This window comes from Tenrec ecaudatus, chromosome 18 (assembly GCF_050624435.1).
Source record: "Tenrec ecaudatus isolate mTenEca1 chromosome 18, mTenEca1.hap1, whole genome shotgun sequence".
Classification (NCBI taxonomy): domain Eukaryota; kingdom Metazoa; phylum Chordata; class Mammalia; order Afrosoricida; family Tenrecidae; genus Tenrec; species Tenrec ecaudatus.
The window spans coordinates 51,396,660-51,409,718 of NC_134547.1; the positions used below are offsets into that span (position 1 = coordinate 51,396,660).

A 13,059-nucleotide genomic window follows, 5' to 3' on the forward strand; every position below is an offset into this window, starting at 1 on the left:
TTTCTCTCTCTGTCAATTACATGATTGTTTTGAAACATCATAGTTTATGACACTTATCCTTGCTGCAATCTAAAATAACACACTGCCATCGAGTCGATGCTGACTCCTAGTGACCCCCTGTCGGTTTCCACGACTGTAAACTGCTTGTGGGAGTAGAAAGTCATCTTTATCCATCGGAGCTGCAGGTGATTTCGAACTGCCGACCCTGCAGATGTAGCACAGTTGAGTAACCACTACACTAATCCTGATATTTTCTCTGAATTTTGGAAATCAACATTCCAAACAAGAAGACATTATAAATTTTTGTTTCTAAACCCATGATGCCCAATGTTTATACATGCCAAAAGTAATTGTTTCTCTTATTTTAATATTCACTATATGAAAATATTTTAATGCTATATTTTGATACAAAAATAATAGGTTACACACATTTTTCTTTTCCAGGAATATATAAGAAGACCTAAGTATATAGGTACATGTGTGCATATATATTTTTATATATAGGGACAGATACACATTTGCCTAGAGCACATATAATATATACTACCATTATTAAAGCTTATTTATTTTATAGTTTGTGTGAGTGTGTGTGTGTGTGTGTGTGCATTTACGTGTGTCTGTGTTTGAAAAGCTTCTCTAAAACAATTCAGTTAATTCATTCAAGGGATTTTTTTTTCTTTGTCTAGGTTTTCTTTTCTTTGTACTTCTAATGTTTATTCATCTTTTCAAATTGTATTTATCTTACTCCAGGCATACTTCTTAAAATAATATTTTCAAAATATACGATTACATGGTAAAAATGACAATGCCTGTCTGAAAAAATATTATTTAACTATGCATTATATTTTGATTTCAAACCATTTTTATTTGTTGTTCTCTACAGCACACACCAATCACTTTTCTTCTTTATATAAGCATTTTAAAATTTTTGAGATAAATCTCAATTTACATGCATGATTATGAAACATAATACTGAGAACTTCTGTGTACCTTTTACTAAATTTTCTCAAGTGGCATCTTGCAAAATGAATCAGTATATCACAACCAGGATATTGAAATACACAATTGATAGAAAATCCCTTTCCACCAATGCTAGGATCCCTTGCTCTCCCCCTTTTTTAGTCACCCTCACCTCTCCTAATGCCACCTTCAGTGGCATATTTCAGTGAAGCCATTTGTGGTAGTTACATCATCTGTTGTCAACTTGAGACTATTAAGAGTGAAGGGGTGGAGTTTAGCCTGTCCATCAGGTCACAGCTTGATGACCTCCTTTGGAGGTGCTAAGGAAATAAAGAGCTCGCTGGAGGACTGGAGGCGTGACATATGCTTACTCCTTGGGAGTCATTGCAGATGATAAGACACATGGAACTACATCAGTGCGCTGAGACAGAGGAACCATATGGAGACCCCTGCCAGTGCTTAGATGCTACAACACCACTGGATCCACAAAACTTTCCACCCATTGGCCTGTGATCTTTCTGTATTCGACATCATTGCATGCCTTTCGTGAGTCTGAAGAGGGCTTTATAACTTAGTATCAGACATATGGGCTAATATAGGACTTATGAACTTGATCTGGACTGGGCTGGGATGTTTTCTCAATAGTCTGTTGCTCTCGTATATAGTGCTCTTTCTTATATACCTATCGGTGTCCATGAATTTGTTTCTCTAATCTACCCAGACTAACACACCCTTTAACTGTTCCTTTTACCTATAGGTTTGTCATTTCAAAAGGTTTGATAAATGAAATCATATACTATGCAACCTTTGGAATTGGCTTTTTCCAAGAAGCTTAATCCCCTTGAGCTTTATACAAATTATTGTGTTTATCAGTAGCTTGTTCCTTTTTATAGTTGAGAAGTATTCCAAGGTATGAGTGTGCCATATTATATTTAGTGAGTCACGCATTAAAGGGCATTGAGGTCATTTCTAATTGCTGGCAATTGAAAATAAAGCTGTTATAAGCATGCATGTCGAGGCTTTGTGTGAACACAAGATTTTGTTCCTGTGGCATAGAACCCAAAGAGTTGCAATTGCTCGCTTGCAATTCAAGTTGCATGCTTAAGTTTACAGGAAGCAATTATTTTCCAGAGTTACTGTGTTGCTTTCCTTTCCCACCAACGATGCATGAAGAATCCAGTTTCTCCACATCCACAGCAGCCTCTGGTTCTTTGACACAGTCGTTCTGAGATCTGCAGTGACATCCCATTGCTTTAGTCTGCGCTGCTCTGATGGCTCATGATGCTAGACGTGCTTTCAGGTGCTTAATTGACAGGCATGGACCCTCCTCGGTGGAGTGACTAGCCTGGTTTTTGTTGTTGCTTTTCCCATAGTCAAATTGTACTGTTTATGGGTTTCCTTATTTCTGTTGATGAAAATGTTGGCTTTTACTGTTGATATTTGGGAGATTTTCATATACTCTAAAACTTTTTCTTAGATGCGTGGTTTATAAATATTCTCTCTTAGTCTATACCTTTATTTTCTATACTCTGAACAGGCCCTTAGTTTTACAAAGCAAATCTTTTTAATACGTATATGATCCAGTTTATCATTTACCATGTATTGTTTTAAGGATTTATTTTCAAGCCGGACAGTCTTCAATTAGCCTTAGTTTTATTTAGGTTTTTGTTTGTTTGTTTGTTTGCTTTTTCTGATCATTTTGCATTTGGACCCATGATGCATTCTGAGTTAATTCTGGCAGCAAGGGTGAAGTTTGGGTTGAGAGGGTTCTTTGTTCTGTTCTGTTTTACCTATGGGTAGCCTACTGCTGTAGAACGGTGTGTTGAATAGATGTCTCTACTCCATTGAGTTGCTGCACTTTTGTCAAAGGTCAATGGGCACATCAGGTGGGGAGAACCATTCATAATGAAGGACTTTGCGTCTACGTCTTACATAGTAGGAAACACGGCAAGACATGAATCATGTCCTCATAGTTATTCATTGCAGCATAGCTTTCAACCCAGGTTAGGTAAGTCAAAGGTTTTCTCTCTCTCTTCTCTGTGTGTGATGCTCCACGATGTCTCTACAATGATTGCACATAGTAGATTCTCCAAAAATAGTACCTCTCATCATTGAAGGTCGATTACAAGACCATTTAGGGTATCGGCTATAGGTTGTAGAGGAGACTTGGTCCCGTATCTAGAGCTATACTGTATCAACTTAAACGTTAATATTTTTCCCACTTGAAAATACACCTTACTTGAATTATTTCCCCTTAAAGTTTCTTTTACAAAATACATCTTTAAAAAAATACTGGACAGCACCTGCCTTTGAAAGATAGACTATTAGAAAATGGGAAATCCAAATATGCAAAAATGAGATTTCTATAATCATAAATTTAATAAATTATATGAAACTATCTTCTGTGAGCTAACGTTGAATGATATGTTTCTTTGATTATTGGTAAGGGGCCTTTGTGGTGCTGTGACCTACGGGCCAGGCTGCTAGCTGCATGGTCAGACATTCATACCCAGCACACTGCTCCAGGGAGAAAGACGCAGCTGACTGCCCCAGTCAGGGTTTACTCTCTTCGAAACCCTACATAAACGTCTATGAGTTGGCAGGAACTCATTGGTGGTAAATATGGTTTGGGTTTGTCAATGCAAAATGTTTTCTATTCTCGGGTGAATATTGAGAATGAAAGGATGACTACCTAGGAATTGATCAACTCCTTAGAATTACCGGGGAATTGCTAAATATACAATTCCAGGGGTGCCATCCAAGATGACTTTATCAGAATATCGTATAGTGGAGCCATGAAAGTTTCCTACTTATGTTCTGCAGGCAATCATTTTGAATAACAGCATTTGTAAAATATAATCACTGTAAGGTTGAAGAAAATTATTAAACAAATAAAACAGTTCTTTGACCCTAAGACACTTGAATCAATTGTTGATGAAAAGTCCTTAAGGAATGAGGTGATGCTGTTGAGTAAGCCTTGGCCTGCTAACTTTAAGGTGAAAACTTACCAGAGATTTCTTGTGAAAATGATGAGACCCTCTGTTTCTGTAAAGCTTCACAGCTTTGGAAACAGTACAGATAGGGTCTCTATGCACTAGAATCAACTTGATGGCAGTGGTTTTTGTCTTGGGTTATACAATTATCAAATAAATAAATTCACATGGATATGTGTTTATATAACATATAATTTCAGAGTTGAGGTTAATGCTGAAAATAATTGTTGGCAGGTGCCGACAAGTTGGTTCCATCCTATGGTGACCTATGAACACAAGAACAAAACTCTGCCCAGGCCTGTGCCAGTCTCACAATTGTTCTTCTGCTGTGTCCACCAATTTCCGGCCACGGAGTCAATCCATCTCTTTGAGGGCCTGTGTCTTTTTCCCAGTGCCTCTGCTTAACCAAGCACAATGCCCTTCCCCAGGGTCTGGTCTCTCCTGAGAGCCTGTTCAAAGTATGTCTGATGAAATCTTTCCGTCCTTATCTCTAAAGAGCTCTTAGACCATCCTTCTTCTAAGGCAGATAAATGTGTCCTTTAGCAGTCTACGGTGCTTCTCCAGCATCACAATTCAAATGCATCAATTCTTCTTTAGTCTTCCTTAATCAACGTCCCACTTTCACATGCACATGACGCAATAGCAAATACTCCGGCTTGGATCAGGCACACCTTAGTCTTCAAAGTGACATCCTTGCTTTTCAACATTCTAAAGAGATCTTCTGAGTAGATTTACCCAATAAAATGTGCCATTTGATCTCTTGACTGCTGGTTCCGTGAGCTTTGCTTGTGAATGCAAGCAGAACACAGTCCTTCACAATTTCAATCTTTTCTCTGTTTATCATGATGTTACTTATTGGTTCAGTAATGAGAATATTGGTTTTCTTCACATTGGATTGTAAGCCACACTGAAAGCTGCAGTCCTTCATCTTCTTCAAGTGCTCAAAGTCCTCCTCGCTTTCAGAAAGCAAGGTTTTGTCCCCTGCATATCACAGGTTAATAAGCTTTCCACCGGATGACACTTGCTTCTTCATATAATTCTGCTTTTCTGATGATTTGCTCGGCACACAGTTTGAATGAGTATGGTGAGAGGATCCAACCCCAGGAAAGAGGACACACAGCTTTCCTGATTTTAAACCATGCAGTAGTCCCTTGTCCTGTTCTCCCAACTTCCCTCTGATCCATGTCCAGGTTCCCCAGGAGCACAATGAAGTATTCTGGAGTTCCCATTCATCATAAGACTATCAAAAGTGTGTTATTATTCATACAGTTGAATACCGTGGCATAACCAATAAAATACAAGTAAACACCATTTTGGTATTCTCTGCTTTCAGCCAAGATGTATCTGATCTGATGTAAGCAATAATATCCCTCAAGCCACATACTCTTGAATCTGGCATGAACCTCTGGCAGCTCCCTAGAAATGTATTGCTACAACTGTTGTTGGATGACATTGAGCAAACTTTTACTTGCATTTAATATCAATGACATTGTTCTACAATATGTGCCCTTTTTTTAGAATGGGCACAAATATGGATCGAGTAGCTGGTTTCCACATTTCCTGGCACAGATGAATACGTACTACTAGTGCTTCATCAGCTTGGAGAAACATTTCGATTGGTATTTATCAGTTCCTTGAGCCTTGTTTTAGCCTAAAGTTTTCAGTTTAACTTTGACTTCATCCAGCACCATTGGTTCTTTCTTACCATGCACTTGAGATTATGCAGACCCAAATATCAGCAGGGGCACCTAATTTTACCACAAAACTGCATTAAAAATATGTTGGAAAAACTAGGCTTATACACGAGTATATATAGTTTATGTTACCTCCTGAAATTGTGCACAATATGAATTTTAAAATTCACATAGATTATCATTCTTCTGTGTTAACCAAGACTATTTAAGTGCTGTTCATGAGTCTTGCTTATTTTTTCTGTGTTTTTTTAGAATAGCTAAATTATCAAATTTAATTTATTATCTACTAAGAATGCATATATATAAATATATATCAAATAAAAAGCTACTTATCTGAGAATTTTTTTTTGGAAAACCTTACCCACTCACCCTTCATCTACTTTGGACATTTTTTTCAATATTCAAAGAATATTGAAAAGAAACATGATTTGAGCCTCTCCAGAATCCCCAAAATTGTCATTTTGCTATGAGGACATTCTTCAGGGACAAGTTACATGTATAATGAACCTTTAGAATTTTATTGTATATGGCATATATGTCAATAAATAATGGCTTCACATGTTTATGTTTTTAATTAAAAATGTATCATTTTATAGTAATATCTTTGTTTATTTTGGTGGGCAGGTAAGAAATGTTATATTTTAATCATTTGGACCATATTCAAAATGGTAAAGCTCTCTCTAGGAGCACGTTAAGCTAGTCTTCAAAGCTATTTAATTATATTAAAAATAACATCAGAGCATCTAACTGCAAAATCTCCATCATATGACATCTTCCTAGATTCCAAGGCCTCCCAGACTCACAAATACTTCCTAGATGGAGAAAGTAAAGTTTTTATTTTGTCTAGTTGTGTAAGAATTGAAAATAATGTTCATATGCAATGTAACTAATAAAAAAGGGGACATAGTATATATTTAATAAGTGGAAACTGTTTGTCAGTCACCATCTCTGTCTCATTTAAAAACCATTGTTTAGGAAAATAATATGATGGACTGGATACATACTATCAACCATTGGGAGAAATGATTTTTGTGGTAGGCACTGAAATTCTTATAGAGGCAGTACAAATTGAAGTAGGCTTTAAATGGCATGTTGTTGTTGGGTTCCACTGAATCCATTCTAACCCAAAGTGAAGTTCTGCAAACTACAGAGCAAACTGTTCTCCAAGCCTGTGTCATCCTCATCCTTACACTGCCCCCTTGCTGTTGGTCTATGCTGAGCACCAGCTATTTAAGGGTTCTGGAATAGTCATTCTTCACTATGTCATCCCTAATTTGTTATGATCCACAAAATAGAATACTTTTGCATAGTCAATAAAACCTATGTAAACATCTTTCTATATTCTCTGGTTTCAGTCAATTCCTCTGACAGCCGTTATAATGTGCCTCATGCCATGTCTTCTTCTGAATATAATTTGTTTCTTGTAGTTACCTGTCGACGTATTGCTACAATTGTTGTTTATTTTCATCACATTCTAGCTGCTTGTGATATTAATAATATTGTCAAACAACACACATTCTGTTGGACCACCGCATGTGCACAAATGTAGCTCTCTCCAGACAGCTGTGCGGGTAGCTGTCTTCCAAACGTACTGGCACGACAAGGGAGCGCTCACAGCACTGCCCCATTTGTTGAAATATCTCAACTGACAGTCTATCAGTTCTAAGAATCTTAGTTTTCACCAATATCTTCGATGTGGTTTGGAATTCTTCCTTCAGTGCCATCAGTTCTTGAACATAGACTACCTCCTAAAAATTTTGAACACTAATTCTTTCTTTTTGGTACAATGACTGTATGCCTTCCATCTGATGCTGATGCTGTCTAGGCCATTCAGTATTTTCCCATAGAATCCTTCAACACTGCAAGTCAAGTCTTGAACTACGCTTCGCCTCTTTCAGTTTTAGAAATGCCAAGAATATTCTTTCAAAATATTTTGTCCTCTCGATGTTTCCTTAAGAATATTTGAAAGATATATTGGATTCAACTATATGGAGACAGGCAGCACAGACATTTTCAAGGAGATTATCAATGTGGGCAAAAGCTTGCAAGTAAAAATAAACTATTCTAAGAGGATAAGGGAATAAAAATAGACAGTCCGTTTTTGTTGTCAGTCAGCTTTATCAGAAAGAAACTGATCAGTAGCTTGCTAGCAAAGCTGCTTTGACAATCAGGCTGATCATCCAGTTTTCCATCATGAGAATGACACAGCCTTCAAATGACGCTCATCTACAAAGTACAGATATTGCAATGCAAAAGACATCTTCAAAATATAAAAAAATGCAAATATGGAAAGGTGCATCTTTCCAGTTGTCTCTATGCAAGTGAAATCTGGACCATGAGAAATGTAACCAAAAGAAGAATTGATGTGTTTGAGTTGTGGCATTGAGAAAGAACACAGAGTCTACAGTGAATTGCCAAAAGGATAAACAACTAAGTCCCCAAAGAAACGTAACCAGACTATTCCTTAGGAACAAAGATGGCAAGACTTCTACACGTTTGCGGAGGGCATATCAGCAGGAAAGACATATCACTAGAAAAGGACACCTGGGTTGGAAACACAGAGAGCTAGCAACAATGTAGGACCCTCACTGAGAAGGAAGGATGTAGTAACCACGATGATCCACTCAAACTTGCTAATGTTCCTGGAAATGGCGCAGGGCTAGGTAATGTTTGCCTCCACTCTGCATACAGTTGCCATGAGGGGAACCTCCTCCATGGAAACCATGCAAAAGAACATGATTGGATATATTAAAAGTGCTGAGTTCATAAAGCCAGATTTTTAAAATAGCATATAAGCGGAGCTGATATCAAGGGCTCAAGTGGGAAGAGAATGCTTTGAAAATGATGATGGCAGCATATGTGCAAACATGCTTGACACATTGGAGGAGTGTATGGATTGTGATAAGAGATGTAAGAGCTTCCAATAAAAGAATGTAAAAATATATTAGAAAACGTGAATTGTTTTATAATGGGAAAACACAACTACCTGACAGTGGGTCAGGGAGAGGTAGGAAGGAAAGGTTACAAAGGGTTCTTAGGAGTCTTTGGGGTGTGAGGAAATGCTCATGGTAATGATGTGTCAAAGTGTATCACATCCTACCTTTTAAATGTACCATTTACTGCATGCTAATTATATAACAAAGAACATTTTTTAAAAGCTTCAAAAGGACATCATTTACAAAGTTCAGAAAGGCTAGGAAGGAAGGAGAAATGGAAACAGGAAGCCCAGGGAAGATTGGGGTAAGTGATATTACATTATGAGGATTGTAATCAATCAGATGAAATAAAATGTGTATTAATTGTTGCATGGAAAAATGGATCTGCCTTGTAAACCTTCATCACATTTTCAATAAAATGTTTTTAAAGTATTTTAAAGCATAAAAGTAAAGTCTAAAATAATCTATTTTTAAAATCAAATTCATTAGACTTACTTTTGGGGTGTTGGGGTTGAAGCGTAAAGTCTTTGGGAAAAGCTACATGCACGATTATGAAGCTATTATCTAGTTTTCGTATATTTTCGCTGTTCAACATTTCTCAGTTCTTCATATCTGAACCTCCTGATGTCCTTGTTTGCTATTCTGTGAACTAAGGGTTCCCCGGTCTCGTGTGCCACCTATCTGGTGTGGAATCAGATGGTGTGTCAACTACTTTGTGAGGAAAGAGACAGCTCAGCCTTTTTCAACACTTGAGGTATGATTCCCCAATTGAACGTTTTACATATTAGATACCCAATGCATTTAAGAGGGTGTCCAAAAGTATTAGTACAAAATCACAGAAATGTCTATTGAACAAAAATATCAAACTGTCGCGCTATTATTTCTCGACATATCCTCCCTCTCTATCAATATACTTCCGAAGGTGTATGGATTTCCCCCAAAGAATTTCAGGGTCTTTGATGTACACCAAGTCAAAACAGCTGTTTGGGTTTCCTCCAGGGACCAAATTGTGCTTCTTTTTAAATGTTCTTGGAGTTTGGAGAAGAAAAAGAAGTCTGAAGGAACAAAGTCAGGACTGGAGGGTGGACAGAGTAAGGTGTCCCAGTAAAATTCCTGCAGGGCAACCCTCGCTACCGTCAAAGAATGAGCAGGTATAGTTCCATGACATGGGAAAAATTACTTTGTACAACTTTCCTCTCCTTTGCCTCACCTATACAGTTTTCTATTTTTTAACCCTTCTTCATAATAAGCCCCCAAGTTCTTTCTGTACCCTTTGAGAAAATCGATCAAAATCACCCCCTTGCTGTCCCAATAGCAGTCACCTTAACAGTCTGAGCTGAAGTCTTTACCTTGAATTTAAATGGCCCCACAGATCCCCTTGGAAGCCACTATTTTGATTCATGCCTTTTTTTTAGGACACCCTTATAAGGCTAAAAGGGCCCCGGTGGTGATGTGGGGTAGACACTCATCTGCTAACTGCAAGGTGCAAACCTACCAACTGCTGCAAGGGAGAAAGATGAGGCTGTCTTCTCTCACAAACTCGGACAGTCTCAGACACACAATAGAGGGTCTCTGTTTTGGAATAGACTAGATGGAAGGACTTTTAGTGAATTCGTTTTGGTTTTGTTTTAATGAAACTGAGGTAAATGTATTACTGAGAGAAATGGCCTACAGCTATCTTAGCCATAATGCTAAAACACGTATAAATACCTTTGTTTGGGATCAACCTTGGCATGAGTCAGCTACAGCTCTAGTAGTAATACATTTTGACTTACCCCCATAGAACTTACTAAACTAATTATATGATAGCACACACAAATACATCAAAATATTGTTTCATATATCATCTCTAATATGGCATTGATGCTACTTTCTCGCCTGTAGATAATAGACCATTGATAATACGTATTTAGAATATTTTAAATAGTTTTGAATTAACAAAGGAAGTCATATACTTAAACTTCTTTTTTTTTCATGCTAATCTTCTCTGTATCATTCCAATTTTAGTATATGTGCTGCCGAAGCGAGCACATATTTAAACTTCTTGATTTTAGATATTTAATTTTACAATCCCTATTAATTGAGTTTTATTATAGTTTTTTCCCATTTAGTGTATGTGTGAATACGGACATATGTGTGATTATCTCTCAACTTCTGCCTCCTTGCAGAATATAATCAAAAGAACATATTGATGGATACCTTATACGATTGTGGTGAGGCTCAAATTATACACAATGAAAGCATATTTGAACACTTGACATGAGGTAAACATTAGACAGTGGCTATATAATAATAGACATACATTCAGAACATTTCAACATACTGTCCCAAACACCTCTTCCCGAGCTGAGTTGACATTCAAGCATCATTGGTATCTACACATCTCTCTGGGATGAGTGTCTCCTATGTTACTTTCAAGAATACTCCATTTGAGTTCTGTCTGAACAGCCTGAATCAGTCTTCTTCCTTAAGATTAATCTCTTTCTATGACTTCCTCCTACATGGGAAGATAAGAGGATGAATATACACATAGAGCATGTCTATCATGTTCCAATCATTTTATATTCGTTATCACACTAGTTTCCAAAATAATGACTAAGTAAGCATTATTTCTGGATATAAATCCTGATCCTGAGGCTCAGCAAGGGCCTCGCGGTTTGTAAATGAAGACGATAGGCCTTTAAGAAATTGTCCTGCTCCGAAGTGTATGTTTTCCCCCCAAGTACACAACGCTACTCTCTCGGTCATATTATGAAGTGAGTTTCTATCAAGTTTGGCTAAACCACCTGTGGAAAATCCCTCTCTCCTTTTATTCAGCCCAGGCTCCTGTGAGTTATTATTTCATAGCCAAAGTCCATACTGCTGTTGACTTGCCTCAATCGAGTTGATTAAAGCCCTGAAGCTTTACCTGGTGGTTGCTCTCTACCACTTTGTACAGTTAAAAGGCCAGAGCATCTAGACCTAGTATAGAGCAATCCTTCACACTGGTGCAAACCAGTGCAGTCATGGTTAATGCAGTGAAATAAGGACAGACCGGATTTATAAAATTGGGATGCTGGAGTGATAACCAGAGTGGGAAAATTTGAGGGACCAAGCCCTGGAATGAGAGATTAGGAAGAGGTATAGAGAACATTTCTGAAGATTTGATTGTTGCCAGGACATACAAAGCAGAGTGGGGAACTGTGGGATACAAAAAGACTTTTCCCCAGGTTTGTCTCAGCCAAAGATATGGCAGGCATCTGAGGCTGTTTGTCAGCACCTAGTAGGAGGTCAGATGCTTGGAGAGATTCTCCCTGAAGGCATTCAGCCATCAGACTACTGTCTGGGCCATTGTAGGTGGGGCTCACACCCTTTTGATAAGGATAGTGATTGTTTCCATGGAGAGCCAGAGAACAGGTCAAACCTGCTCTGTGACATCCAAAGTTAGGCTGCCATCCTGAATCTAGGATCCGCTGATCTTGTCACATGTGTACCCCCAATCACTCCCCTTCCTATTGCATGCATACCCCTAAATTGTCCCCCTCATTACTGTATTACCCATAGTACAACCCCTTCCTGTGATGCATGTCTTTACCTGTCATTAGGGGGCTTGCATGCTCCCAAAAGATAGATAAGCCTTGGTTAGCAATAAAGCCCTCTTGCCTTCTCTCTCCTGCCCTGTGCCACCTAGAGGAGCTAAGTGAGCATGCTACTATGAAATACATCTGACTCCTTCATTTTTCACTCTCTCTTCTATCTCTCTTATTCTCTATGACTTGACTATCATCTTAACTTATTGCTGTACAATCACGCCTGCTGGGCCTGCAATGGTTTGTCAGGGGCTGGCTCCCCTGACAGAACCACGGCCTTTGAGTGGCACAGCAACACTGTGGACTCAATTGGTCAAGCTAGTGGGTACGACGCAGCACGCGTGTTCTTCTTTTTTCCCAGACGGAAAACGCACAGTCACTTTTTCCTCTTCCAGCGATAGTTCCAGGACATTGACATTTTACAAGCCTGAGGCTTTTCCAGATTTGCTTTATCAGCCATTACGGAACTGCACACAACCACTTGGAAGCTCTGTAACAGCAGAGATTGCGTGGAAAATTGACCTTTGAATATTTCTAAGCAGATACGATAGAAAAAATAAGTAAAACCACTCAGCTTGCCTCCAGGTTGCTGATGTTATGAGATGTCATTACGTTGGTTCCAACTCACAGCCACTCCATGTACATCAGAATCAAGCATTGTCAGGTCCTATGCCATCCTCTCAGTTGTTCGTATGGCTGGGCACATGTTATACATTGTTCCAGCCACTGTATCAATACATCTTATCAAGGGTTTTCCTCCCCCACTCCTCTCCTCCTCTCGTTTACCATGCATGATGCCCTCTTCCAGAGACTGATGTCTCTTTATGACATGTCCAAAGTACGTGAGACAAAGTCTCATCATCCTTGCTTCTAAGGCGCATGGGTGGCTGTCCTCCATCCAAGATAG

The 13,059-nt window shown here is 38.5% G+C and overlaps 1 pseudogene; it reads right to left on the bottom strand.

The window, feature by feature from the left end:
- Positions 1-10,519: 10,519 nt before the first annotated feature.
- Positions 10,520-10,614, bottom strand: LOC142432876 (U6 spliceosomal RNA; annotated as a pseudogene).
- Positions 10,615-13,059: the final 2,445 nt, after the last annotated feature.